This window comes from Lactuca saligna, chromosome 1 (assembly GCF_052625555.1).
Source record: "Lactuca saligna cultivar CGN05327 chromosome 1, ASM5262555v1, whole genome shotgun sequence".
NCBI lineage: Eukaryota > Viridiplantae > Streptophyta > Magnoliopsida > Asterales > Asteraceae > Lactuca > Lactuca saligna.
In genome coordinates this window covers 157,648,918-157,668,742 of record NC_136417.1, presented here as the reverse complement: position 1 = coordinate 157,668,742, position 19,825 = coordinate 157,648,918, and the positions used below count along the sequence as shown (strand labels likewise).

The following is a 19,825-nucleotide window of genomic DNA, read 5'->3' as shown; positions in this document are numbered from 1 at the left end:
ACGCGAGGCGTGGGACCCACGTGATGGATCGGCTCGGTTCGGGAAACAAGAAAACAATCAACATTGAACCGGAGGCCGCCCGAGCATGGATATAGCAAGAAAGAAAAAAAAAACGCACCTAAAACATAAAAAAACGCAGACGGGCAACGAAAAAGGGAGTGCAACACGAGGACTTCCCAGGGGGTCACCCATCCTAGTACTACTCTCGCCCAAGCACGCTTAACTGCGGAGTTCTGATGGGATCCGGTGCATTAGTGCTGGTATGATCGCACCCGAAATACTATCCATGCTTATTGTTTTTATGTCTTACAAGACGCAGAACCTCGTTTGCTTTCGGACGCGAGGCGTGGGACCCACGTGATGGATCGGCTCGGTTCGGGAAACAAGAAAACAATCAACATTGAACCGGAGGCCGCCCGAGCATGGATACAGCAAGAAAGAAAAAAAAAACGCACCTAAAACATAAAAAAACGCAGACGGGCAACGAAAAAGGGGGTGCAACACGAGGACTTCCAAGGGGGTCACCCATCCTAGTACTACTCTCGCCCAAGCACGCTTAACTGCGGAGTTCTGATGGGATCCGGTGCATTAGTGCTGGTATGATCGCACCCGAAATACTATCCATGCTTATTGTTTTTATGTCTTACAAGACGCAGAACCTCGTTTGCTTTCGGACGCGAGGCGTGGGACCCACGTGATGGATCGGCTCGGTTCGGGAAACAAGAAAACAATCAACATTGAACCGGAGGCCGCCCGAGCATGGATATAGCAAGAAAGAAAAAAAAAACGCACCTAAAACATAAAAAAACGCAGACGGGCAACGAAAAAGGGGGTGCAACACGAGGACTTCCCAGGGGGTCACCCATCCTAGTACTACTCTCGCCCAAGCACGCTTAACTGCGGAGTTCTGATGGGATCCGGTGCATTAGTGCTGGTATGATCACACCCGAAATACTATCCATGCTTATTGTTTTTATGTCTTACAAGACGCAGAACCTCGTTTGCTTTCGGACGCGAGGCGTGGGACCCACGTGATGGATCGGCTCGGTTCGGGAAACAAGAAAACAATCAACATTGAACCGGAGGCCGCCCGAGCATGGATATAGCAAGAAAGAAAAAAAAAACGCATCTAAAACATAAAAAAACGCAGACGGGAAACGAAAAAGGGGGTGCAACACGAGGACTTCCCAGGGGGTCACCCATCCTAGTACTACTCTCGCCCAAGCACGCTTAACTGCGGAGTTCTGATGGGATCCGGTGCATTAGTGCTGGTATGATCGCACCCGAAATACTATCCATGCTTATTGTTTTTATGTCTTACAAGACGCAGAACCTCGTTTGCTTTCGGACGCGAGGCGTGGGACCCACGTGATGGATCGGCTCGGTTCGGGAAACAAGAAAACAATCAACATTGAACCGGAGGCCGCCCGAGCATGGATATAGCAAGAAAGAAAAAAAAAACGCACCTAAAACATAAAAAAACGCAGACGGGCAACGAAAAAGGGGGTGCAACACAAGGACTTCCCAGGGGGTCACCCATCCTAGTACTACTCTCGCCCAAGCACGCTTAACTGCGGAGTTCTGATGGGATCCGGTGCATTAGTGCTGGTATGATCGCACCCGAAATACTATCCATGCTTATTGTTTTTATGTCTTACAAGACGCAGAACCTCGTTTGCTTTCGGACGCGAGGCGTGGGACCCACGTGATGGATCGGCTCGGTTCGGGAAACAAGAAAACAAACAACATTGAACCGGAGGCCGCCCGAGCATGGATATAGCAAGAAAGAAAAAAAAAACGCACCTAAAACATAAAAAAACGCAGACGGGCAACGAAAAAGGGGGTGAAACACGAGGACTTCCCAGGGGGTCACCCATCCTAGTACTACTCTCGCCCAAGCACGCTTAACTGCGGAGTTCTGATGGGATCCGGTGCATTAGTGCTGGTATGATCGCACCCGAAATACTATCCATGCTTATTGTTTTTATGTCTTACAAGACGCAGAACCTCGTTTGCTTTCGGACGCGAGGCGTGGGACCCACGTGATGGATCGGCTCGGTTCGGGAAACAAGAAAACAATCAACATTGAACCGGAGGCCGCCCGAGCATGGATATAGCAAGAAAGAAAAAAAACGCACCTAAAACATAAAAAAACGCAGACGGGCAACGAAAAAGGGGGTGCAACACGAGGACTTCCCAGGGGGTCACCCATCCTAGTACTACTCTCGCCCAAGCACGCTTAACTGCGGAGTTCTGATGGGATCCAGTGCATTAGTGCTGGTATGATCGCACCCGAAATACTATCCATGCTTATTGTTTTTATGTCTTACAAGACGCAGAACCTCGTTTGCTTTCGGACGCGAGGCGTGGGACCCACGTGATGGATCGGCTCGGTTCGGGAAACAAGAAAACAATCAACATTGAACCGGAGGCCGCCCGAGCATGGATATAGCAAGAAAGAAAAAAAAAACGCACCTAAAACATAAAAAAACGCAGACGGGCAACGAAAAAGGGGGTGCAACACGAGGACTTCCCAGGGGGTCACCCATCCTAGTACTACTCTCGCCCAAGCACGCTTAACTGCGGAGTTCTGATGGGATCCGGTGCATTAGTGCTGGTATGATCGCACCCGAAATACTATCCATGCTTATTGTTTTTATGTCTTACAAGACGCAGAACCTCGTTTGCTTTCGGACGCGAGGCGTGGGACCCACGTGATGGATCGGCTCGGTTCGGGAAACAAGAAAACAATCAACATTGAACCGGAGGCCGCCCGAGCATGGATATAGCAAGAAAGAAAAAAAAAACGCACCTAAAACATAAAAAAACGCAGACGGGCAACGAAAAAGGGAGTGCAACACGAGGACTTCCCAGGGGGTCACCCATCCTAGTACTACTCTCCCCCAAGCACGCTTAACTGCGGAGTCCTGATGGGATCCGGTGCATTAGTGCTGGTATGATCGCACCCGAAATACTATCCATGCTTATTGTTTTTATGTCTTACAAGACGCAGAACCTCGTTTGCTTTCGGACGCGAGGCGTGGGACCCACGTGATGGATCGGCTCGGTTCGGGAAACAAGAAAACAATCAACATTGAACCGGAGGCCGCCCGAGCATGGATATAGCAAGAAAGAAAAAAAAAACGCACCTAAAACATAAAAAAACGCAGACGGGCAACGAAAAAGGGAGTGCAACACGAGGACTTCCCAGGGGGTCACCCATCCTAGTACTACTCTCGCCCAAGCACGCTTAACTGCAGAGTTCTGATGAGATCCGGTGCATTAGTGCTGGTATGATCGTACCCGAAATACTATCCATGCTTATTGTTTTTATGTCTTACAAGACGCAAAACCTCGTTTGCTTTCGGACGCGAGGCGTGGGACCCACGTGATGGATCGGCTCGGTTCGGGAAACAAGAAAACAATCAACATTGAACCGGAGGCCGCCCGAGCATGGATATAGCAAGAAAGAAAAAAAAAACGCACCTAAAACATAAAAAAACGCAGACGGGCAACGAAAAAGGGGGTGCAACACGAGGACTTCCCAGGGGGTCACCCATCCTAGTACTACTCTCGCCCAAGCACGCTTAACTGCGGAGTTCTGATGGGATCCGGTGCATTAGTGCTGGTATGATCGCACCCGAAATACTATCCATGCTTATTGTTTTTATGTCTTACAAGACGCAGAACCTCGTTTGCTTTCGGACGCGAGGCGTGGGACCCACGTGATGGATCGGCTCGGTTCGGGAAACAAGAAAACAATCAACATTGAACCGGAGGCCGCCCGAGCATGGATATAGCAAGAAAGAAAAAAAAAACGCACCTAAAACATAAAAAAACGCAGACGGGCAACGAAAAAGGGAGTGCAACACGAGGACTTCCCAGGGGGTCACCCATCCTAGTACTACTCTCGCCCAAGCACGCTTAACTGCGGAGTTCTGATGGGATCCGGTGCATTAGTGCTGGTATGATCGCACCCGAAATACTATCCATGCTTATTGTTTTTATGTCTTACAAGACGCAGAACCTCGTTTGCTTTCGGACGCGAGGCGTGGGACCCACGTGATGGATCGGCTCGGTTCGGGAAACAAGAAAACAATCAACATTGAACCGGAGGCCGCCCGAGCATGGATACAGCAAGAAAGAAAAAAAAAACGCACCTAAAACATAAAAAAACGCAGACGGGCAACGAAAAAGGGGGTGCAACACGAGGACTTCCCAGGGGGTCACCCATCCTAGTACTACTCTCGCCCAAGCACGCTTAACTGCGGAGTTCTGATGGGATCCGGTGCATTAGTGCTGGTATGATCGCACCCGAAATACTATCCATGCTTATTGTTTTTATGTCTTACAAGACGCAGAACCTCGTTTGCTTTCGGACGCGAGGCGTGGGACCCACGTGATGGATCGGCTCGGTTCGGGAAACAAGAAAACAATCAACATTGAACCGGAGGCCGCCCGAGCATGGATATAGCAAGAAAGAAAAAAAAAACGCACCTAAAACATAAAAAAACGCAGACGGGCAACGAAAAAGGGGGTGCAACACGAGGACTTCCCAGGGGGTCACCCATCCTAGTACTACTCTCGCCAAAGCACGCTTAACTGCGGAGTTCTGATGGGATCCGGTGCATTAGTGCTGGTATGATCACACCCGAAATACTATCCATGCTTATTGTTTTTATGTCTTACAAGACGCAGAACCTCGTTTGCTTTCGGACGCGAGGCGTGGGACCCACGTGATGGATCGGCTCGGTTCGGGAAACAAGAAAACAATCAACATTGAACCGGAGGCCGCCCGAGCATGGATATAGCAAGAAAGAAAAAAAAAACGCATCTAAAACATAAAAAAACGCAGACGGGAAACGAAAAAGGGGGTGCAACACGAGGACTTCCCAGGGGGTCACCCATCCTAGTACTACTCTCGCCCAAGCACGCTTAACTGCGGAGTTCTGATGGGATCCGGTGCATTAGTGCTGGTATGATCGCACCCGAAATACTATCCATGCTTATTGTTTTTATGTCTTACAAGACGCAGAACCTCGTTTGCTTTCGGACGCGAGGCGTGGGACCCACGTGATGGATCGGCTCGGTTCGGGAAACAAGAAAACAATCAACATTGAACCGGAGGCCGCCCGAGCATGGATATAGCAAGAAAGAAAAAAAAAACGCACCTAAAACATAAAAAAACGCAGACGGGCAACGAAAAAGGGGGTGCAACACAAGGACTTCCCAGGGGGTCACCCATCCTAGTACTACTCTCGCCCAAGCACGCTTAACTGCGGAGTTCTGATGGGATCCGGTGCATTAGTGCTGGTATGATCGCACCCGAAATACTATCCATGCTTATTGTTTTTATGTCTTACAAGACGCAGAACCTCGTTTGCTTTCGGACGCGAGGCGTGGGACCCACGTGATGGATCGGCTCGGTTCGGGAAACAAGAAAACAAACAACATTGAACCGGAGGCCGCCCGAGCATGGATATAGCAAGAAAGAAAAAAAAAACGCACCTAAAACATAAAAAAACGCAGACGGGCAACGAAAAAGGGGGTGAAACACGAGGACTTCCCAGGGGGTCACCCATCCTAGTACTACTCTCGCCCAAGCACGCTTAACTGCGGAGTTCTGATGGGATCCGGTGCATTAGTGCTGGTATGATCGCACCCGAAATACTATCCATGCTTATTGTTTTTATGTCTTACAAGACGCAGAACCTCGTTTGCTTTCGGACGCGAGGCGTGGGACCCACGTGATGGATCGGCTCGGTTCGGGAAACAAGAAAACAATCAACATTGAACCGGAGGCCGCCCGAGCATGGATATAGCAAGAAAGAAAAAAAACGCACCTAAAACATAAAAAAACGCAGACGGGCAACGAAAAAGGGGGTGCAACACGAGGACTTCCCAGGGGGTCACCCATCCTAGTACTACTCTCGCCCAAGCACGCTTAACTGCGGAGTTCTGATGGGATCCAGTGCATTAGTGCTGGTATGATCGTACCCGAAATACTATCCATGCTTATTGTTTTTATGTCTTACAAGACGCAGAACCTCGTTTGCTTTCGGACGCGAGGCGTGGGACCCACGTGATGGATCGGCTCGGTTCGGGAAACAAGAAAACAATCAACATTGAACCGGAGGCCGCCCGAGCATGGATATAGCAAGAAAGAAAAAAAAAACGCACCTAAAACATAAAAAAACGCAGACGGGCAACGAAAAAGGGGGTGCAACACGAGGACTTCCCAGGGGGTCACCCATCCTAGTACTACTCTCCCCCAAGCACGCTTAACTGCGGAGTCCTGATGGGATCCGGTGCATTAGTGCTGGTATGATCGCACCCGAAATACTATCCATGCTTATTGTTTTTATGTCTTACAAGACGCAGAACCTCGTTTGCTTTCGGACGCGAGGCGTGGGACCCACGTGATGGATCGGCTCGGTTCGGGAAACAAGAAAACAATCAACATTGAACCGGAGGCCGCCCGAGCATGGATATAGCAAGAAAGAAAAAAAAAACGCACCTAAAACATAAAAAAACGCAGACGGGCAACGAAAAAGGGAGTGCAACACGAGGACTTCCCAGGGGGTCACCCATCCTAGTACTACTCTCGCCCAAGCACGCTTAACTGCAGAGTTCTGATGAGATCCGGTGCATTAGTGCTGGTATGATCGTACCCGAAATACTATCCATGCTTATTGTTTTTATATCTTACAAGACGCAAAACCTCGTTTGCTTTCGGACGCGAGGCGTGGGACCCACGTGATGGATCGGCTCGGTTCGGGAAACAAGAAAACAATCAACATTGAACCGGAGGCCGCCCGAGCATGGATATAGCAAGAAAGAAAAAAAAAACGCACCTAAAACATAAAAAAACGCAGACGGGCAACGAAAAAGGGGGTGCAACACGAGGACTTCCCAGGGGGTCACCCATCCTAGTACTACTCTCGCCCAAGCACGCTTAACTGCGGAGTTCTGATGGGATCCGGTGCATTAGTGCTGGTATGATCGCACCCGAAATACTATCCATGCTTATTGTTTTTATGTCTTACAAGACGCAGAACCTCGTTTGCTTTCGGACGCGAGGCGTGGGACCCACGTGATGGATCGGCTCGGTTCGGGAAACAAGAAAACAATCAACATTGAACCGGAGGCCGCCCGAGCATGGATATAGCAAGAAAGAAAAAAAAAAACGCACCTAAAACATAAAAAAACGCAGACGGGCAACGAAAAAGGGAGTGCAACACGAGGACTTCCCAGGGGGTCACCCATCCTAGTACTACTCTCGCCCAAGCACGCTTAACTGCGGAGTTCTGATGGGATCCGGTGCATTAGTGCTGGTATGATCGCACCCGAAATACTATCCATGCTTATTGTTTTTATGTCTTACAAGACGCAGAACCTCGTTTGCTTTCGGACGCGAGGCGTGGGACCCACGTGATGGATCGGCTCGGTTCGGGAAACAAGAAAACAATCAACATTGAACCGGAGGCCGCCCGAGCATGGATACAGCAAGAAAGAAAAAAAAAACGCACCTAAAACATAAAAAAACGCAGACGGGCAACGAAAAAGGGGGTGCAACACGAGGACTTCCCAGGGGGTCACCCATCCTAGTACTACTCTCGCCCAAGCACGCTTAACTGCGGAGTTCTGATGGGATCCGGTGCATTAGTGCTGGTATGATCGCACCCGAAATACTATCCATGCTTATTGTTTTTATGTCTTACAAGACGCAGAACCTCGTTTGCTTTCGGACGCGAGGCGTGGGACCCACGTGATGGATCGGCTCGGTTCGGGAAACAAGAAAACAATCAACATTGAACCGGAGGCCGCCCGAGCATGGATATAGCAAGAAAGAAAAAAAAAACGCACCTAAAACATAAAAAAACGCAGACGGGCAACGAAAAAGGGGGTGCAACACGAGGACTTCCCAGGGGGTCACCCATCCTAGTACTACTCTCGCCCAAGCACGCTTAACTGCGGAGTTCTGATGGGATCCGGTGCATTAGTGCTGGTATGATCACACCCGAAATACTATCCATGCTTATTGTTTTTATGTCTTACAAGACGCAGAACCTCGTTTGCTTTCGGACGCGAGGCGTGGGACCCACGTGATGGATCGGCTCGGTTCGGGAAACAAGAAAACAATCAACATTGAACCGGAGGCCGCCCGAGCATGGATATAGCAAGAAAGAAAAAAAAAACGCATCTAAAACATAAAAAAACGCAGACGGGAAACGAAAAAGGGGGTGCAACACGAGGACTTCCCAGGGGGTCACCCATCCTAGTACTACTCTCGCCCAAGCACGCTTAACTGCGGAGTTCTGATGGGATCCGGTGCATTAGTGCTGGTATGATCGCACCCGAAATACTATCCATGCTTATTGTTTTTATGTCTTACAAGACGCAGAACCTCGTTTGCTTTCGGACGCGAGGCGTGGGACCCACGTGATGGATCGGCTCGGTTCGGGAAACAAGAAAACAATCAACATTGAACCGGAGGCCGCCCGAGCATGGATATAGCAAGAAAGAAAAAAAAAACGCACCTAAAACATAAAAAAACGCAGACGGGCAACGAAAAAGGGGGTGCAACACAAGGACTTCCCAGGGGGTCACCCATCCTAGTACTACTCTCGCCCAAGCACGCTTAACTGCGGAGTTCTGATGGGATCCGGTGCATTAGTGCTGGTATGATCGCACCCGAAATACTATCCATGCTTATTGTTTTTATGTCTTACAAGACGCAGAACCTCGTTTGCTTTCGGACGCGAGGCGTGGGACCCACGTGATGGATCGGCTCGGTTCGGGAAACAAGAAAACAAACAACATTGAACCGGAGGCCGCCCGAGCATGGATATAGCAAGAAAGAAAAAAAAAACGCACCTAAAACATAAAAAAACGCAGACGGGCAACGAAAAAGGGGGTGAAACACGAGGACTTCCCAGGGGGTCACCCATCCTAGTACTACTCTCGCCCAAGCACGCTTAACTGCGGAGTTCTGATGGGATCCGGTGCATTAGTGCTGGTATGATCGCACCCGAAATACTATCCATGCTTATTGTTTTTATGTCTTACAAGACGCAGAACCTCGTTTGCTTTCGGACGCGAGGCGTGGGACCCACGTGATGGATCGGCTCGGTTCGGGAAACAAGAAAACAATCAACATTGAACCGGAGGCCGCCCGAGCATGGATATAGCAAGAAAGAAAAAAAACGCACCTAAAACATAAAAAAACGCAGACGGGCAACGAAAAAGGGGGTGCAACACGAGGACTTCCCAGGGGGTCACCCATCCTAGTACTACTCTCGCCCAAGCACGCTTAACTGCGGAGTTCTGATGGGATCCAGTGCATTAGTGCTGGTATGATCGTACCCGAAATACTATCCATGCTTATTGTTTTTATGTCTTACAAGACGCAAAACCTCGTTTGCTTTCGGACGCGAGGCGTGGGACCCACGTGATGGATCGGCTCGGTTCGGGAAACAAGAAAACAATCAACATTGAACCGGAGGCCGCCCGAGCATGGATATAGCAAGAAAGAAAAAAAAAACGCACCTAAAACATAAAAAAACGCAGACGGGCAACGAAAAAGGGGGTGCAACACGAGGACTTCCCAGGGGGTCACCCATCCTAGTACTACTCTCGCCCAAGCACGCTTAACTGCGGAGTTCTGATGGGATCCGGTGCATTAGTGCTGGTATGATCGCACCCGAAATACTATCCATGCTTATTGTTTTTATGTCTTACAAGACGCAGAACCTCGTTTGCTTTCGGACGCGAGGCGTGGGACCCACGTGATGGATCGGCTCGGTTCGGGAAACAAGAAAACAATCAACATTGAACCGGAGGCCGCCCGAGCATGGATATAGCAAGAAAGAAAAAAAAAACGCACCTAAAACATAAAAAAACGCAGACGGGCAACGAAAAAGGGAGTGCAACACGAGGACTTCCCAGGGGGTCACCCATCCTAGTACTACTCTCGCCCAAGCACGCTTAACTGCGGAGTTCTGATGGGATCCGGTGCATTAGTGCTGGTATGATCGCACCCGAAATACTATCCATGCTTATTGTTTTTATGTCTTACAAGACGCAGAACCTCGTTTGCTTTCGGACGCGAGGCGTGGGACCCACGTGATGGATCGGCTCGGTTCGGGAAACAAGAAAACAATCAACATTGAACCGGAGGCCGCCCGAGCATGGATACAGCAAGAAAGAAAAAAAAAACGCACCTAAAACATAAAAAAACGCAGACGGGCAACGAAAAAGGGGGTGCAACACGAGGACTTCCCAGGGGGTCACCCATCCTAGTACTACTCTCGCCCAAGCACGCTTAACTGCGGAGTTCTGATGGGATCCGGTGCATTAGTGCTGGTATGATCGCACCCGAAATACTATCCATGCTTATTGTTTTTATGTCTTACAAGACGCAGAACCTCGTTTGCTTTCGGACGCGAGGCGTGGGACCCACGTGATGGATCGGCTCGGTTCGGGAAACAAGAAAACAATCAACATTGAACCGGAGGCCGCCCGAGCATGGATATAGCAAGAAAGAAAAAAAAAACGCACCTAAAACATAAAAAAACGCAGACGGGCAACGAAAAAGGGGGTGCAACACGAGGACTTCCCAGGGGGTCACCCATCCTAGTACTACTCTCGCCCAAGCACGCTTAACTGCGGAGTTCTGATGGGATCCGGTGCATTAGTGCTGGTATGATCGCACCCGAAATACTATCCATGCTTATTGTTTTTATGTCTTACAAGACGCAGAACCTCGTTTGCTTTCGGACGCGAGGCGTGGGACCCACGTGATGGATCGGCTCGGTTCGGGAAACAAGAAAACAATCAACATTGAACCGGAGGCCGCCCGAGCATGGATATAGCAAGAAAGAAAAAAAAAACGCATCTAAAACATAAAAAAACGCAGACGGGAAACGAAAAAGGGGGTGCAACACGAGGACTTCCCAGGGGGTCACCCATCCTAGTACTACTCTCGCCCAAGCACGCTTAACTGCGGAGTTCTGATGGGATCCGGTGCATTAGTGCTGGTATGATCGCACCCGAAATACTATCCATGCTTATTGTTTTTATGTCTTACAAGACGCAGAACCTCGTTTGCTTTCGGACGCGAGGCGTGGGACCCACGTGATGGATCGGCTCGGTTCGGGAAACAAGAAAACAATCAACATTGAACCGGAGGCCGCCCGAGCATGGATATAGCAAGAAAGAAAAAAAAAACGCACCTAAAACATAAAAAAACGCAGACGGGCAACGAAAAAGGGGGTGCAACACAAGGACTTCCCAGGGGGTCACCCATCCTAGTACTACTCTCGCCCAAGCACGCTTAACTGCGGAGTTCTGATGGGATCCGGTGCATTAGTGCTGGTATGATCGCACCCGAAATACTATCCATGCTTATTGTTTTTATGTCTTACAAGACGCAGAACCTCGTTTGCTTTCGGACGCGAGGCGTGGGACCCACGTGATGGATCGGCTCGGTTCGGGAAACAAGAAAACAAACAACATTGAACCGGAGGCCGCCCGAGCATGGATATAGCAAGAAAGAAAAAAAAAACGCACCTAAAACATAAAAAAACGCAGACGGGCAACGAAAAAGGGGGTGAAACACGAGGACTTCCCAGGGGGTCACCCATCCTAGTACTACTCTCGCCCAAGCACGCTTAACTGCGGAGTTCTGATGGGATCCGGTGCATTAGTGCTGGTATGATCGCACCCGAAATACTATCCATGCTTATTGTTTTTATGTCTTACAAGACGCAGAACCTCGTTTGCTTTCGGACGCGAGGCGTGGGACCCACGTGATGGATCGGCTCGGTTCGGGAAACAAGAAAACAATCAACATTGAACCGGAGGCCGCCCGAGCATGGATATAGCAAGAAAGAAAAAAAACGCACCTAAAACATAAAAAAACGCAGACGGGCAACGAAAAAGGGGGTGCAACACGAGGACTTCCCAGGGGGTCACCCATCCTAGTACTACTCTCGCCCAAGCACGCTTAACTGCGGAGTTCTGATGGGATCCAGTGCATTAGTGCTGGTATCATCGCACCCGAAATACTATCCATGCTTATTGTTTTTATGTCTTACAAGACGCAGAACCTCGTTTGCTTTCGGACGCGAGGCGTGGGACCCACGTGATGGATCGGCTCGGTTCGGGAAACAAGAAAACAATCAACATTGAACCGGAGGCCGCCCGAGCATGGATATAGCAAGAAAGAAAAAAAAAACGCACCTAAAACATAAAAAAACGCAGACGGGCAACGAAAAAGGGGGTGCAACACGAGGACTTCCCAGGGGGTCACCCATCCTAGTACTACTCTCGCCCAAGCACGCTTAACTGCGGAGTTCTGATGGGATCCGGTGCATTAGTGCTGGTATGATCGCACCCGAAATACTATCCATGCTTATTGTTTTTATGTCTTACAAGACGCAGAACCTCGTTTGCTTTCGGACGCGAGGCGTGGGACCCACGTGATGGATCGGCTCGGTTCGGGAAACAAGAAAACAATCAACATTGAACCGGAGGCCGCCCGAGCATGGATATAGCAAGAAAGAAAAAAAAAACGCACCTAAAACATAAAAAAACGCAGACGGGCAACGAAAAAGGGAGTGCAACACGAGGACTTCCCAGGGGGTCACCCATCCTAGTACTACTCTCCCCCAAGCACGCTTAACTGCGGAGTTCTGATGGGATCCGGTGCATTAGTGCTGGTATGATCGCACCCGAAATACTATCCATGCTTATTGTTTTTATGTCTTACAAGACGCAGAACCTCGTTTGCTTTCGGACGCGAGGCGTGGGACCCACGTGATGGATCGGCTCGGTTCGGGAAACAAGAAAACAATCAACATTGAACCGGAGGCCGCCCGAGCATGGATATAGCAAGAAAGAAAAAAAAAACGCACCTAAAACATAAAAAAACGCAGACGGGCAACGAAAAAGGGAGTGCAACACGAGGACTTCCCAGGGGGTCACCCATCCTAGTACTACTCTCGCCCAAGCACGCTTAACTGCAGAGTTCTGATGAGATCCGGTGCATTAGTGCTGGTATGATCGTACCCGAAATACTATCCATGCTTATTGTTTTTATGTCTTACAAGACGCAAAACCTCGTTTGCTTTCGGACGCGAGGCGTGGGACCCACGTGATGGATCGGCTCGGTTCGGGAAACAAGAAAACAATCAACATTGAACCGGAGGCCGCCCGAGCATGGATATAGCAAGAAAGAAAAAAAAAACGCACCTAAAACATAAAAAAACGCAGACGGGCAACGAAAAAGGGGGTGCAACACGAGGACTTCCCAGGGGGTCACCCATCCTAGTACTACTCTCGCCCAAGCACGCTTAACTGCGGAGTTCTGATGGGATCCGGTGCATTAGTGCTGGTATGATCGCACCCGAAATACTATCCATGCTTATTGTTTTTATGTCTTACAAGACGCAGAACCTCGTTTGCTTTCGGACGCGAGGCGTGGGACCCACGTGATGGATCGGCTCGGTTCGGGAAACAAGAAAACAATCAACATTGAACCGGAGGCCGCCCGAGCATGGATATAGCAAGAAAGAAAAAAAAAACGCACCTAAAACATAAAAAAACGCAGACGGGCAACGAAAAAGGGAGTGCAACACGAGGACTTCCCAGGGGGTCACCCATCCTAGTACTACTCTCGCCCAAGCACGCTTAACTGCGGAGTTCTGATGGGATCCGGTGCATTAGTGCTGGTATGATCGCACCCGAAATACTATCCATGCTTATTGTTTTTATGTCTTACAAGACGCAGAACCTCGTTTGCTTTCGGACGCGAGGCGTGGGACCCACGTGATGGATCGGCTCGGTTCGGGAAACAAGAAAACAATCAACATTGAACCGGAGGCCGCCCGAGCATGGATACAGCAAGAAAGAAAAAAAAAACGCACCTAAAACATAAAAAAACGCAGACGGGCAACGAAAAAGGGGGTGCAACACGAGGACTTCCCAGGGGGTCACCCATCCTAGTACTACTCTCGCCCAAGCACGCTTAACTGCGGAGTTCTGATGGGATCCGGTGCATTAGTGCTGGTATGATCGCACCCGAAATACTATCCATGCTTATTGTTTTTATGTCTTACAAGACGCAGAACCTCGTTTGCTTTCGGACGCGAGGCGTGGGACCCACGTGATGGATCGGCTCGGTTCGGGAAACAAGAAAACAATCAACATTGAACCGGAGGCCGCCCGAGCATGGATATAGCAAGAAAGAAAAAAAAAACGCACCTAAAACATAAAAAAACGCAGACGGGCAACGAAAAAGGGGGTGCAACACGAGGACTTCCCAGGGGGTCACCCATCCTAGTACTACTCTCGCCCAAGCACGCTTAACTGCGGAGTTCTGATGGGATCCGGTGCATTAGTGCTGGTATGATCACACCCGAAATACTATCCATGCTTATTGTTTTTATGTCTTACAAGACGCAGAACCTCGTTTGCTTTCGGACGCGAGGCGTGGGACCCACGTGATGGATCGGCTCGGTTCGGGAAACAAGAAAACAATCAACATTGAACCGGAGGCCGCCCGAGCATGGATATAGCAAGAAAGAAAAAAAAAACGCATCTAAAACATAAAAAAACGCAGACGGGAAACGAAAAAGGGGGTGCAACACGAGGACTTCCCAGGGGGTCACCCATCCTAGTACTACTCTCGCCCAAGCACGCTTAACTGCGGAGTTCTGATGGGATCCGGTGCATTAGTGCTGGTATGATCGCACCCGAAATACTATCCATGCTTATTGTTTTTATGTCTTACAAGACGCAGAACCTCGTTTGCTTTCGGACGCGAGGCGTGGGACCCACGTGATGGATCGGCTCGGTTCGGGAAACAAGAAAACAATCAACATTGAACCGGAGGCCGCCCGAGCATGGATATAGCAAGAAAGAAAAAAAAAACGCACCTAAAACATAAAAAAACGCAGACGGGCAACGAAAAAGGGAGTGCAACACGAGGACTTCCCAGGGGGTCACCCATCCTAGTACTACTCTCCCCCAAGCACGCTTAACTGCGGAGTTCTGATGGGATCCGGTGCATTAGTGCTGGTATGATCGCACCCGAAATACTATCCATGCTTATTGTTTTTATGTCTTACAAGACGCAGAACCTCGTTTGCTTTCGGACGCGAGGCGTGGGACCCACGTGATGGATCGGCTCGGTTCGGGAAACAAGAAAACAATCAACATTGAACCGGAGGCCGCCCGAGCATGGATATAGCAAGAAAGAAAAAAAAAACGCACCTAAAACATAAAAAAACGCAGACGGGCAACGAAAAAGGGAGTGCAACACGAGGACTTCCCAGGGGGTCACCCATCCTAGTACTACTCTCGCCCAAGCACGCTTAACTGCAGAGTTCTGATGAGATCCGGTGCATTAGTGCTGGTATGATCGTACCCGAAATACTATCCATGCTTATTGTTTTTATGTCTTACAAGACGCAAAACCTCGTTTGCTTTCGGACGCGAGGCGTGGGACCCACGTGATGGATCGGCTCGGTTCGGGAAACAAGAAAACAATCAACATTGAACCGGAGGCCGCCCGAGCATGGATATAGCAAGAAAGAAAAAAAAAACGCACCTAAAACATAAAAAAACGCAGACGGGCAACGAAAAAGGGGGTGCAACACGAGGACTTCCCAGGGGGTCACCCATCCTAGTACTACTCTCGCCCAAGCACGCTTAACTGCGGAGTTCTGATGGGATCCGGTGCATTAGTGCTGGTATGATCGCACCCGAAATACTATCCATGCTTATTGTTTTTATGTCTTACAAGACGCAGAACCTCGTTTGCTTTCGGACGCGAGGCGTGGGACCCACGTGATGGATCGGCTCGGTTCGGGAAACAAGAAAACAATCAACATTGAACCGGAGGCCGCCCGAGCATGGATATAGCAAGAAAGAAAAAAAAAACGCACCAAAAACATAAAAAAACGCAGACGGGCAACGAAAAAGGGGGTGCAACACGAGGATTTCCCAGGGGGTCACCCATCCTAGTACTACTCTCGCCCAAGCACGCTTAACTGCGGAGTTCTGATGGGATCCGGTGCATTAGTGCTGGTATGATCGCACCCGAAATACTATCCATGCTTATTGTTTTTATGTCTTACAAGACGCAGAACCTCGTTTGCTTTCGGACGCGAGGCGTGGGACCCACGTGATGGATCGGCTCGGTTCGGGAAACAAGAAAAACAATCAACATTGAACCGGAGGCCGCCCGAGCATGGATATAGCAAGAAAGAAAAAAAAAACGCACCTAAAACATAAAAAAACGCAGACGAGCAACGAAAAAGGGGGTGCAACACGAGGACTTCCCAAAGGGTCACCCATCCTAGTACTACTCTCGCCCAAGCACGCTTAACTGCGGAGTTCTGATGGGATCCGGTGCATTAGTGCTGGTATGATCGCACCCGAAATACTATCCATGCTTATTGTTTTTATGTCTTACAAGACGCAGAACCTCGTTTGCTTTCGGACGCGAGGCGTGGGACCCACGTGATGGATCGGCTCGGTTCGGGAAACAAGAAAACAATCAACATTGAACCGGAGGCCGCCCGAGCATGGATATAGCAAGAAAGAAAAAAAAAACGCACCTAAAACATAAAAAAACGCAGACGGGCAACGAAAAAGGGAGTGCAACACGAGGACTTCCCAGGGGGTCACCCATCCTAGTACTACTCTCGCCCAAGCACGCTTAACTGCAGAGTTCTGATGGGATCCGGTGCATTAGTGCTGGTATGATCGCACCCGAAATACTATCCATGCTTATTGTTTTTATGTCTTACAAGACGCAAAACCTCGTTTGCTTTCGGACGCGAGGCGTGGGACCCACGTGATGGATCGGCTCGGTTCGGGAAACAAGAAAACAATCAACATTGAACCGGAGGCCGCCCGAGCATGGATATAGCAAGAAAGAAAAAAAAAACGCACCTAAAACATAAAAAAACGCAGACGGGCAACGAAAAAGGGGGTGCAACACGAGGACTTCCCAGGGGGTCACCCATCCTAGTACTACTCTCGCCCAAGCACGCTTAACTGCGGAGTTCTGATGGGATCCGGTGCATTAGTGCTGGTATGATCGCACCCGAAATACTATCCATGCTTATTGTTTTTATGTCTTACAAGACGCAGAACCTCGTTTGCTTTCGGACGCGAGGCGTGGGACCCACGTGATGGATCGGCTCGGTTCGGGAAACAAGAAAACAATCAACATTGAACCGGAGGCCGCCCGAGCATGGATATAGCAAGAAAGAAAAAAAAAACGCACCAAAAACATAAAAAAACGCAGACGGGCAACGAAAAAGGGGGTGCAACACGAGGATTTCCCAGGGGGTCACCCATCCTAGTACTACTCTCGCCCAAGCACGCTTAACTGCGGAGTTCTGATGGGATCCGGTGCATTAGTGCTGGTATGATCGCACCCGAAATACTATCCATGCTTATTGTTTTTATGTCTTACAAGACGCAGAACCTCGTTTGCTTTCGGACGCGAGGCGTGGGACCCACGTGATGGATCGGCTCGGTTCGGGAAACAAGAAAAACAATCAACATTGAACCGGAGGCCGCCCGAGCATGGATATAGCAAGAAAGAAAAAAAAAACGCACCTAAAACATAAAAAAACGCAGACGAGCAACGAAAAAGGGGGTGCAACACGAGGACTTCCCAAGGGGTCACCCATCCTAGTACTACTCTCGCCCAAGCACGCTTAACTGCGGAGTTCTGATGGGATCCGGTGCATTAGTGCTGGTATGATCGCACCCGAAATACTATCCATGCTTATTGTTTTTATGTCTTACAAGACGCAGAACCTCGTTTGCTTTCGGACGCGAGGCGTGGGACCCACGTGATGGATCGGCTCGGTTCGGGAAACAAGAAAACAATCAACATTGAACCGGAGGCCGCCCGAGCATGGATATAGCAAGAAAGAAAAAAAAAACGCACCTAAAACATAAAAAAACGCAGACGGGCAACGAAAAAGGGAGTGCAACACGAGGACTTCCCAGGGGGTCACCCATCCTAGTACTACTCTCGCCCAAGCACGCTTAACTGCAGAGTTCTGATGGGATCCGGTGCATTAGTGCTGGTATGATCGCACCCGAAATACTATCCATGCTTATTGTTTTTATGTCTTACAAGACGCAAAACCTCGTTTGCTTTCGGACGCGAGGCGTGGGACCCACGTGATGGATCGGCTCGGTTCGGGAAACAAGAAAACAATCAACATTGAACCGGAGGCCGCCCGAGCATGGATATAGCAAGAAAGAAAAAAAAAACGCACCTAAAACATAAAAAAACGCAGACGGGCAACGAAAAAGGGGGTGCAACACGAGGACTTCCCAGGGGGTCACCCATCCTAGTACTACTCTCGCCCAAGCACGCTTAACTGCGGAGTTCTGATGGGATCCGGTGCATTAGTGCTGGTATGATCGCACCCGAAATACTATCCATGCTTATTGTTTTTATGTCTTACAAGACGCAGAACCTCGTTTGCTTTCGGACGCGAGGCGTGGGACCCACGTGATGGATCGGCTCGGTTCGGGAAACAAGAAAACAATCAACATTGAACCGGAGGCCGCCCGAGCATGGATATAGCAAGAAAGAAAAAAAAACGCACCTAAAACATAAAAAAACGCAGACGGGCAACGAAAAAGGGGGTGCAACACGAGAACTTCCCAGGGGGTCACCCATCCTAGTACTACTCTCGCCTAAGCACGCTTAACTGCGGAGTTCTGATGGGATCCGGTGCATTAGTGCTGGTATGATCGCACCCGAAATACTATCCATGCTTATTGTTTTTATGTCTTACAAGACGCAGAACCTCGTTTGTTTTCGGACGCGAGGCGTGGGACCCACGTGATGGATCGGCTCGGTTCGGGAAACAAGAAAAACAATCAACATTGAACCGGAGGCCGCCCGAGCATGGATATAGCAAGAAAGAAAAAAAAACGCACCTAAAACATAAAAAAACGCAGACGAGCAACGAAAAAGGGGGTGCAACACGAGGACTTCCCAAGGGGTCACCCATCCTAGTACTACTCTCGCCCAAGCACGCTTAACTGCGGAGTTCTGATGGGATCCGGTGCATTAGTGCTGGTATGATCGCACCCGAAATACTATCCATGCTTATTGTTTTTATGTCTTACAAGACGCAGAACCTCGTTTGCTTTCGGACGCGAGGCGTGGGACCCACGTGATGGATCGGCTCGGTTCGGGAAACAAGAAAACAAACAACATTGAACCGGAGGCCGCCCGAGCATTGATATAGCAAGAAAGAAAAAAAAAACGCACCTAAAACATAAAAAAACGCAGACGAGCAACGAAAAAGGGGGTGAAACACGAGGACTTCCCAGGGGGTCACCCATCCTAGTACTACTCTCGCCCAAGCACGCTTAACTGCGGAGTTCTGATGGGATCCGGTGCATTAGTGCTGGTATGATCGCACCCGAAATACTATCCATGCTTATTGTTTTTATGTCTTACAAGACGCAGAACTCGTTTGCTTTCGGACGCGAGGCGTGGGACCCACGTGATGGATCGGCTCGGTTCGGGAAACAAGAAAACAATCAACATTGAACCGGAGGCCGCCCGAGCATGGATATAGCAAGAAAGAAAAAAAAAACGCACCTAAAACATAAAAAAACGCAGACGGGCAACGAAAAAGGGGGTGCAACACGAGGACTTCCCAGGGGGTCACCCATCCTAGTACTACTCTCGCCCAAGCACGCTTAACTGCGGAGTTCTGATGGGATCCGGTGCATTAGTGCTGGTATGATCGCACCCGAAATACTATCC

At 49.5% G+C, this 19,825-nt stretch overlaps 59 non-coding genes across 59 annotated transcripts; all 59 read right to left on the bottom strand.

Moving 5' to 3' along the window:
• Nucleotides 1-155: 155 nt before the first annotated feature.
• Nucleotides 156-274, bottom strand: LOC145022093 (5S ribosomal RNA). The gene has a single exon (XR_013670232.1). It is a non-coding gene; the product is annotated as a 5S ribosomal RNA (ribosomal RNA).
• A 218-nt stretch (nucleotides 275-492) lies between these two features.
• LOC145025644 (5S ribosomal RNA) lies at nucleotides 493-611 on the bottom strand. The gene has a single exon (XR_013673650.1). It is a non-coding gene; the product is annotated as a 5S ribosomal RNA (ribosomal RNA).
• A 218-nt stretch (nucleotides 612-829) lies between these two features.
• LOC145025304 (5S ribosomal RNA) lies at nucleotides 830-948 on the bottom strand. Its single transcript, XR_013673325.1, has one exon. It is a non-coding gene; the product is annotated as a 5S ribosomal RNA (ribosomal RNA).
• A 218-nt stretch (nucleotides 949-1,166) lies between these two features.
• Nucleotides 1,167-1,285, bottom strand: LOC145017904 (5S ribosomal RNA). Its single transcript, XR_013666699.1, has one exon. It is a non-coding gene; the product is annotated as a 5S ribosomal RNA (ribosomal RNA).
• A 218-nt stretch (nucleotides 1,286-1,503) lies between these two features.
• On the bottom strand, nucleotides 1,504-1,622 carry LOC145025346 (5S ribosomal RNA). Its single transcript, XR_013673366.1, has one exon. It is a non-coding gene; the product is annotated as a 5S ribosomal RNA (ribosomal RNA).
• A 218-nt stretch (nucleotides 1,623-1,840) lies between these two features.
• LOC145026378 (5S ribosomal RNA) lies at nucleotides 1,841-1,959 on the bottom strand. Its single transcript, XR_013674354.1, has one exon. It is a non-coding gene; the product is annotated as a 5S ribosomal RNA (ribosomal RNA).
• Nucleotides 1,960-2,175: 216 nt separating this feature from the next.
• On the bottom strand, nucleotides 2,176-2,294 carry LOC145025439 (5S ribosomal RNA). Its single transcript, XR_013673454.1, has one exon. It is a non-coding gene; the product is annotated as a 5S ribosomal RNA (ribosomal RNA).
• Nucleotides 2,295-2,512: 218 nt separating this feature from the next.
• Nucleotides 2,513-2,631, bottom strand: LOC145017896 (5S ribosomal RNA). Its single transcript, XR_013666698.1, has one exon. It is a non-coding gene; the product is annotated as a 5S ribosomal RNA (ribosomal RNA).
• A 218-nt stretch (nucleotides 2,632-2,849) lies between these two features.
• Nucleotides 2,850-2,968, bottom strand: LOC145026987 (5S ribosomal RNA). The gene has a single exon (XR_013674934.1). It is a non-coding gene; the product is annotated as a 5S ribosomal RNA (ribosomal RNA).
• Nucleotides 2,969-3,186: 218 nt separating this feature from the next.
• On the bottom strand, nucleotides 3,187-3,305 carry LOC145027035 (5S ribosomal RNA). The gene has a single exon (XR_013674979.1). It is a non-coding gene; the product is annotated as a 5S ribosomal RNA (ribosomal RNA).
• Nucleotides 3,306-3,523: 218 nt separating this feature from the next.
• On the bottom strand, nucleotides 3,524-3,642 carry LOC145017889 (5S ribosomal RNA). The gene has a single exon (XR_013666696.1). It is a non-coding gene; the product is annotated as a 5S ribosomal RNA (ribosomal RNA).
• A 218-nt stretch (nucleotides 3,643-3,860) lies between these two features.
• LOC145022082 (5S ribosomal RNA) lies at nucleotides 3,861-3,979 on the bottom strand. Its single transcript, XR_013670221.1, has one exon. It is a non-coding gene; the product is annotated as a 5S ribosomal RNA (ribosomal RNA).
• A 218-nt stretch (nucleotides 3,980-4,197) lies between these two features.
• Nucleotides 4,198-4,316, bottom strand: LOC145017882 (5S ribosomal RNA). Its single transcript, XR_013666695.1, has one exon. It is a non-coding gene; the product is annotated as a 5S ribosomal RNA (ribosomal RNA).
• Nucleotides 4,317-4,534: 218 nt separating this feature from the next.
• Nucleotides 4,535-4,653, bottom strand: LOC145026687 (5S ribosomal RNA). The gene has a single exon (XR_013674646.1). It is a non-coding gene; the product is annotated as a 5S ribosomal RNA (ribosomal RNA).
• Nucleotides 4,654-4,871: 218 nt separating this feature from the next.
• Nucleotides 4,872-4,990, bottom strand: LOC145017876 (5S ribosomal RNA). Its single transcript, XR_013666694.1, has one exon. It is a non-coding gene; the product is annotated as a 5S ribosomal RNA (ribosomal RNA).
• A 218-nt stretch (nucleotides 4,991-5,208) lies between these two features.
• LOC145025345 (5S ribosomal RNA) lies at nucleotides 5,209-5,327 on the bottom strand. The gene has a single exon (XR_013673365.1). It is a non-coding gene; the product is annotated as a 5S ribosomal RNA (ribosomal RNA).
• Nucleotides 5,328-5,545: 218 nt separating this feature from the next.
• On the bottom strand, nucleotides 5,546-5,664 carry LOC145026377 (5S ribosomal RNA). Its single transcript, XR_013674353.1, has one exon. It is a non-coding gene; the product is annotated as a 5S ribosomal RNA (ribosomal RNA).
• A 216-nt stretch (nucleotides 5,665-5,880) lies between these two features.
• On the bottom strand, nucleotides 5,881-5,999 carry LOC145026747 (5S ribosomal RNA). The gene has a single exon (XR_013674702.1). It is a non-coding gene; the product is annotated as a 5S ribosomal RNA (ribosomal RNA).
• A 218-nt stretch (nucleotides 6,000-6,217) lies between these two features.
• On the bottom strand, nucleotides 6,218-6,336 carry LOC145026934 (5S ribosomal RNA). Its single transcript, XR_013674883.1, has one exon. It is a non-coding gene; the product is annotated as a 5S ribosomal RNA (ribosomal RNA).
• Nucleotides 6,337-6,554: 218 nt separating this feature from the next.
• On the bottom strand, nucleotides 6,555-6,673 carry LOC145027034 (5S ribosomal RNA). Its single transcript, XR_013674978.1, has one exon. It is a non-coding gene; the product is annotated as a 5S ribosomal RNA (ribosomal RNA).
• A 218-nt stretch (nucleotides 6,674-6,891) lies between these two features.
• Nucleotides 6,892-7,010, bottom strand: LOC145017861 (5S ribosomal RNA). The gene has a single exon (XR_013666688.1). It is a non-coding gene; the product is annotated as a 5S ribosomal RNA (ribosomal RNA).
• Nucleotides 7,011-7,229: 219 nt separating this feature from the next.
• Nucleotides 7,230-7,348, bottom strand: LOC145022060 (5S ribosomal RNA). The gene has a single exon (XR_013670200.1). It is a non-coding gene; the product is annotated as a 5S ribosomal RNA (ribosomal RNA).
• A 218-nt stretch (nucleotides 7,349-7,566) lies between these two features.
• Nucleotides 7,567-7,685, bottom strand: LOC145017854 (5S ribosomal RNA). The gene has a single exon (XR_013666684.1). It is a non-coding gene; the product is annotated as a 5S ribosomal RNA (ribosomal RNA).
• A 218-nt stretch (nucleotides 7,686-7,903) lies between these two features.
• Nucleotides 7,904-8,022, bottom strand: LOC145025303 (5S ribosomal RNA). The gene has a single exon (XR_013673324.1). It is a non-coding gene; the product is annotated as a 5S ribosomal RNA (ribosomal RNA).
• Nucleotides 8,023-8,240: 218 nt separating this feature from the next.
• On the bottom strand, nucleotides 8,241-8,359 carry LOC145017849 (5S ribosomal RNA). The gene has a single exon (XR_013666682.1). It is a non-coding gene; the product is annotated as a 5S ribosomal RNA (ribosomal RNA).
• Nucleotides 8,360-8,577: 218 nt separating this feature from the next.
• LOC145025343 (5S ribosomal RNA) lies at nucleotides 8,578-8,696 on the bottom strand. The gene has a single exon (XR_013673363.1). It is a non-coding gene; the product is annotated as a 5S ribosomal RNA (ribosomal RNA).
• A 218-nt stretch (nucleotides 8,697-8,914) lies between these two features.
• Nucleotides 8,915-9,033, bottom strand: LOC145026376 (5S ribosomal RNA). Its single transcript, XR_013674352.1, has one exon. It is a non-coding gene; the product is annotated as a 5S ribosomal RNA (ribosomal RNA).
• Nucleotides 9,034-9,249: 216 nt separating this feature from the next.
• On the bottom strand, nucleotides 9,250-9,368 carry LOC145026746 (5S ribosomal RNA). Its single transcript, XR_013674701.1, has one exon. It is a non-coding gene; the product is annotated as a 5S ribosomal RNA (ribosomal RNA).
• A 218-nt stretch (nucleotides 9,369-9,586) lies between these two features.
• LOC145017842 (5S ribosomal RNA) lies at nucleotides 9,587-9,705 on the bottom strand. Its single transcript, XR_013666680.1, has one exon. It is a non-coding gene; the product is annotated as a 5S ribosomal RNA (ribosomal RNA).
• Nucleotides 9,706-9,923: 218 nt separating this feature from the next.
• LOC145022049 (5S ribosomal RNA) lies at nucleotides 9,924-10,042 on the bottom strand. Its single transcript, XR_013670189.1, has one exon. It is a non-coding gene; the product is annotated as a 5S ribosomal RNA (ribosomal RNA).
• A 218-nt stretch (nucleotides 10,043-10,260) lies between these two features.
• LOC145017835 (5S ribosomal RNA) lies at nucleotides 10,261-10,379 on the bottom strand. The gene has a single exon (XR_013666679.1). It is a non-coding gene; the product is annotated as a 5S ribosomal RNA (ribosomal RNA).
• Nucleotides 10,380-10,597: 218 nt separating this feature from the next.
• LOC145017830 (5S ribosomal RNA) lies at nucleotides 10,598-10,716 on the bottom strand. The gene has a single exon (XR_013666678.1). It is a non-coding gene; the product is annotated as a 5S ribosomal RNA (ribosomal RNA).
• Nucleotides 10,717-10,934: 218 nt separating this feature from the next.
• On the bottom strand, nucleotides 10,935-11,053 carry LOC145017822 (5S ribosomal RNA). Its single transcript, XR_013666675.1, has one exon. It is a non-coding gene; the product is annotated as a 5S ribosomal RNA (ribosomal RNA).
• Nucleotides 11,054-11,271: 218 nt separating this feature from the next.
• LOC145025342 (5S ribosomal RNA) lies at nucleotides 11,272-11,390 on the bottom strand. Its single transcript, XR_013673362.1, has one exon. It is a non-coding gene; the product is annotated as a 5S ribosomal RNA (ribosomal RNA).
• A 218-nt stretch (nucleotides 11,391-11,608) lies between these two features.
• Nucleotides 11,609-11,727, bottom strand: LOC145026374 (5S ribosomal RNA). The gene has a single exon (XR_013674351.1). It is a non-coding gene; the product is annotated as a 5S ribosomal RNA (ribosomal RNA).
• Nucleotides 11,728-11,943: 216 nt separating this feature from the next.
• On the bottom strand, nucleotides 11,944-12,062 carry LOC145026081 (5S ribosomal RNA). The gene has a single exon (XR_013674075.1). It is a non-coding gene; the product is annotated as a 5S ribosomal RNA (ribosomal RNA).
• A 218-nt stretch (nucleotides 12,063-12,280) lies between these two features.
• On the bottom strand, nucleotides 12,281-12,399 carry LOC145017817 (5S ribosomal RNA). Its single transcript, XR_013666674.1, has one exon. It is a non-coding gene; the product is annotated as a 5S ribosomal RNA (ribosomal RNA).
• Nucleotides 12,400-12,617: 218 nt separating this feature from the next.
• On the bottom strand, nucleotides 12,618-12,736 carry LOC145026725 (5S ribosomal RNA). The gene has a single exon (XR_013674681.1). It is a non-coding gene; the product is annotated as a 5S ribosomal RNA (ribosomal RNA).
• A 218-nt stretch (nucleotides 12,737-12,954) lies between these two features.
• On the bottom strand, nucleotides 12,955-13,073 carry LOC145027032 (5S ribosomal RNA). Its single transcript, XR_013674976.1, has one exon. It is a non-coding gene; the product is annotated as a 5S ribosomal RNA (ribosomal RNA).
• A 218-nt stretch (nucleotides 13,074-13,291) lies between these two features.
• Nucleotides 13,292-13,410, bottom strand: LOC145017809 (5S ribosomal RNA). Its single transcript, XR_013666672.1, has one exon. It is a non-coding gene; the product is annotated as a 5S ribosomal RNA (ribosomal RNA).
• A 218-nt stretch (nucleotides 13,411-13,628) lies between these two features.
• Nucleotides 13,629-13,747, bottom strand: LOC145022038 (5S ribosomal RNA). Its single transcript, XR_013670180.1, has one exon. It is a non-coding gene; the product is annotated as a 5S ribosomal RNA (ribosomal RNA).
• A 218-nt stretch (nucleotides 13,748-13,965) lies between these two features.
• On the bottom strand, nucleotides 13,966-14,084 carry LOC145017802 (5S ribosomal RNA). The gene has a single exon (XR_013666670.1). It is a non-coding gene; the product is annotated as a 5S ribosomal RNA (ribosomal RNA).
• Nucleotides 14,085-14,302: 218 nt separating this feature from the next.
• On the bottom strand, nucleotides 14,303-14,421 carry LOC145025301 (5S ribosomal RNA). The gene has a single exon (XR_013673323.1). It is a non-coding gene; the product is annotated as a 5S ribosomal RNA (ribosomal RNA).
• Nucleotides 14,422-14,639: 218 nt separating this feature from the next.
• Nucleotides 14,640-14,758, bottom strand: LOC145017791 (5S ribosomal RNA). Its single transcript, XR_013666666.1, has one exon. It is a non-coding gene; the product is annotated as a 5S ribosomal RNA (ribosomal RNA).
• Nucleotides 14,759-14,976: 218 nt separating this feature from the next.
• LOC145026724 (5S ribosomal RNA) lies at nucleotides 14,977-15,095 on the bottom strand. Its single transcript, XR_013674680.1, has one exon. It is a non-coding gene; the product is annotated as a 5S ribosomal RNA (ribosomal RNA).
• A 218-nt stretch (nucleotides 15,096-15,313) lies between these two features.
• Nucleotides 15,314-15,432, bottom strand: LOC145027031 (5S ribosomal RNA). Its single transcript, XR_013674975.1, has one exon. It is a non-coding gene; the product is annotated as a 5S ribosomal RNA (ribosomal RNA).
• A 218-nt stretch (nucleotides 15,433-15,650) lies between these two features.
• On the bottom strand, nucleotides 15,651-15,769 carry LOC145017783 (5S ribosomal RNA). Its single transcript, XR_013666665.1, has one exon. It is a non-coding gene; the product is annotated as a 5S ribosomal RNA (ribosomal RNA).
• A 218-nt stretch (nucleotides 15,770-15,987) lies between these two features.
• LOC145021972 (5S ribosomal RNA) lies at nucleotides 15,988-16,106 on the bottom strand. Its single transcript, XR_013670115.1, has one exon. It is a non-coding gene; the product is annotated as a 5S ribosomal RNA (ribosomal RNA).
• A 219-nt stretch (nucleotides 16,107-16,325) lies between these two features.
• LOC145025378 (5S ribosomal RNA) lies at nucleotides 16,326-16,444 on the bottom strand. Its single transcript, XR_013673396.1, has one exon. It is a non-coding gene; the product is annotated as a 5S ribosomal RNA (ribosomal RNA).
• A 218-nt stretch (nucleotides 16,445-16,662) lies between these two features.
• On the bottom strand, nucleotides 16,663-16,781 carry LOC145025814 (5S ribosomal RNA). Its single transcript, XR_013673810.1, has one exon. It is a non-coding gene; the product is annotated as a 5S ribosomal RNA (ribosomal RNA).
• Nucleotides 16,782-16,999: 218 nt separating this feature from the next.
• Nucleotides 17,000-17,118, bottom strand: LOC145017776 (5S ribosomal RNA). Its single transcript, XR_013666663.1, has one exon. It is a non-coding gene; the product is annotated as a 5S ribosomal RNA (ribosomal RNA).
• Nucleotides 17,119-17,336: 218 nt separating this feature from the next.
• Nucleotides 17,337-17,455, bottom strand: LOC145021961 (5S ribosomal RNA). Its single transcript, XR_013670104.1, has one exon. It is a non-coding gene; the product is annotated as a 5S ribosomal RNA (ribosomal RNA).
• A 219-nt stretch (nucleotides 17,456-17,674) lies between these two features.
• LOC145022480 (5S ribosomal RNA) lies at nucleotides 17,675-17,793 on the bottom strand. The gene has a single exon (XR_013670607.1). It is a non-coding gene; the product is annotated as a 5S ribosomal RNA (ribosomal RNA).
• A 218-nt stretch (nucleotides 17,794-18,011) lies between these two features.
• LOC145025813 (5S ribosomal RNA) lies at nucleotides 18,012-18,130 on the bottom strand. The gene has a single exon (XR_013673809.1). It is a non-coding gene; the product is annotated as a 5S ribosomal RNA (ribosomal RNA).
• A 218-nt stretch (nucleotides 18,131-18,348) lies between these two features.
• LOC145017768 (5S ribosomal RNA) lies at nucleotides 18,349-18,467 on the bottom strand. The gene has a single exon (XR_013666659.1). It is a non-coding gene; the product is annotated as a 5S ribosomal RNA (ribosomal RNA).
• A 217-nt stretch (nucleotides 18,468-18,684) lies between these two features.
• Nucleotides 18,685-18,803, bottom strand: LOC145025867 (5S ribosomal RNA). The gene has a single exon (XR_013673859.1). It is a non-coding gene; the product is annotated as a 5S ribosomal RNA (ribosomal RNA).
• A 218-nt stretch (nucleotides 18,804-19,021) lies between these two features.
• LOC145022469 (5S ribosomal RNA) lies at nucleotides 19,022-19,140 on the bottom strand. Its single transcript, XR_013670597.1, has one exon. It is a non-coding gene; the product is annotated as a 5S ribosomal RNA (ribosomal RNA).
• A 218-nt stretch (nucleotides 19,141-19,358) lies between these two features.
• Nucleotides 19,359-19,477, bottom strand: LOC145026373 (5S ribosomal RNA). Its single transcript, XR_013674350.1, has one exon. It is a non-coding gene; the product is annotated as a 5S ribosomal RNA (ribosomal RNA).
• A 217-nt stretch (nucleotides 19,478-19,694) lies between these two features.
• Nucleotides 19,695-19,813, bottom strand: LOC145017759 (5S ribosomal RNA). Its single transcript, XR_013666657.1, has one exon. It is a non-coding gene; the product is annotated as a 5S ribosomal RNA (ribosomal RNA).
• Nucleotides 19,814-19,825: the final 12 nt, after the last annotated feature.